We start from the raw sequence: 2,087 nt of genomic DNA, 5'->3' as shown, positions 1-2,087 counted from the left end.
AGTTATCTGTTAAGAAAGGGGAAGCCACAATCCCCACTACGACACGAACAAATGAATTCTGTCGGCTGTAGTTTTTTCAATTGAAGTAAGGGGACTCAGGCATCTGGCTAAATTCCACATTGCCACGCCATCTTATTAAAATGCAAACATATATGCGTGTGCAAATATGTATGTGTGGGTGTGCATTTCCAATCACTATCAGTTTAGTTATTATAAGTGTTTTCAAAAACAGAAAATTGATAAAAGAACAATGAGAAACTAGTGTAAGGTTGTATATGGCTGCTATCTTAACTGTCAAACTGGTCACACCAAAATGTTCATTTCTAATCACACTTCTTTCAGAGAACTGAATGTTGGTTATTGGCAGTTTAGTATCAAAAGAGTTCTTTAATTTCAGAAAAGAAATGTCAAATCCGGCAGCTTTAGAAGCTTGATAAAAAAACAGAAGAATACTGTATGTAACTTTTCATTAAATTGTTTTGCTTTGCCCTGGCAATTCGGTGTGGGGCTTCATGTAATAGTACCCTGCCTGGGTCATCAGCTACCAGCAACGTCATGAAGAAGGCATACCGTGTATTTACTTTTCTAATTTTACACATAGATTCCCCTGATTCTCTTCTTGGGACCATGCCCCGTTGGCTACATAATCTTTTCCGTATCATTCCTGACTCCTCTATAAGAACATCTCATTTTCAGTGTTCTTTTCTTTTCTTTTATAAAATGGCTTTCTAACTCTTGTCAGGGGAAATAACCAAAAAGACGTCATGGTCCCAAGATTTCTGGGGGTATACTCAGTAGCCTTGTGATTCCCAAAGGGTGACATTTCCAACACAATGACAAGGCAACAGGAAAAACTGCTTTCTAAGGACCATCACATGACACCACCTGAGCCCATATCCTCCTCTCTTCTTGAGAAGGTACTTGGTGATTGAGCTCACAATGCACTGAAAGTGGATGCCTGACTGTAATGTGTCTGGTTGGACTCTCCAAAGTCCTAGAAGCTGTCAAGCATCCACACCCCGGTGTATAAACAAACGCTTTCTCATTTGCCTATCTTGACGGATCTTTCTTGCTCTTGTCTTCCTTGGCTGTGTGAAAAATCTCTGGCCCCCACATTTGGGTTGTGCTGCTCATTACAAGTTTTCCTTGCTTGTGCAGTCCATCTGAGGCATTCAGCTCCTCCAGAAATATCATCAGCTTCTAAGCGCCTTCAGTTTCATGTGTCCATGTCTGGGGATTGGACTCAGGCACCAGCCCATATAAAAAAGAAACCGCTCTACAGCTCAAAATACAGGGAACTTAATCTAGGGCATCGTTTACACAGCAATGCAAAAGCTAAGAAGCTAAACGGGAGCAGCGATGTGACAGAGGTGAATCGATACGTAGTTTCTCAAGGCTGGATGCTGGCAGTGAGTAGTGCTACCAGAGCAGAGGCTGAGGTCATGACACAGAAAAGAACATGAGGGTGGCATACTGGGGCAAGAGACTGAGCCAGACAGAAAAATATGCAATTACAGAGATGGCACCCAAGGTAGATGTGGAGAAATAGCTTGTCCTCTCCCTTGCCCCCAACCTTGCCTCTAATCTCCCTCCAGTACCAGCCATTGTCCAAACCAGGAAGAATCAGCTGACGTGGGGCCTAGGACTTGCAGCCCGCTGAGCTAGTATTCTGTGCTATAGATTAGCATAGGGAAGGTTTAAGGATTAAATCTGCTGGCAAACAGGTCAAAGACCAGCCCTGGGTGCCCTGCCACTACCATCGTACTCTGAGAAGGGGACTGATGTATTAGCATGCTTCTCCAAGACGGAATCTGGAATGAGATGGTCTCCATTGTCTTGGCACGTGAACAAAGGTAACCAGTCAGAATTTATACTTTTCCCAAAAAAATATAACATGATATGAAAGATATTTGAATACATTCTTAAAACCTACAGAAATATGTTTTATATGAGGAGATGACTAATTGTCAAGCGAAATTAAATTTGATAACATGAACAATTCTCAGAGTATATTTTTAAAAGGTAACTTCAAATTAATTTGACAGAAGTAGGCCTTAGGTTTGAAAAAATGTATAAAATACGTATAG

Source organism: Neophocaena asiaeorientalis, unplaced genomic scaffold (assembly GCF_003031525.2).
Source record: "Neophocaena asiaeorientalis asiaeorientalis breed wild unplaced genomic scaffold, Neophocaena_asiaeorientalis_V1.1 scaffold52, whole genome shotgun sequence".
NCBI classification, from domain to species: Eukaryota; Metazoa; Chordata; class Mammalia; order Artiodactyla; family Phocoenidae; genus Neophocaena; species Neophocaena asiaeorientalis.
The sequence above is the reverse complement of the archived record's forward strand: the minus strand, read 5'-3'. Positions refer to the sequence as shown.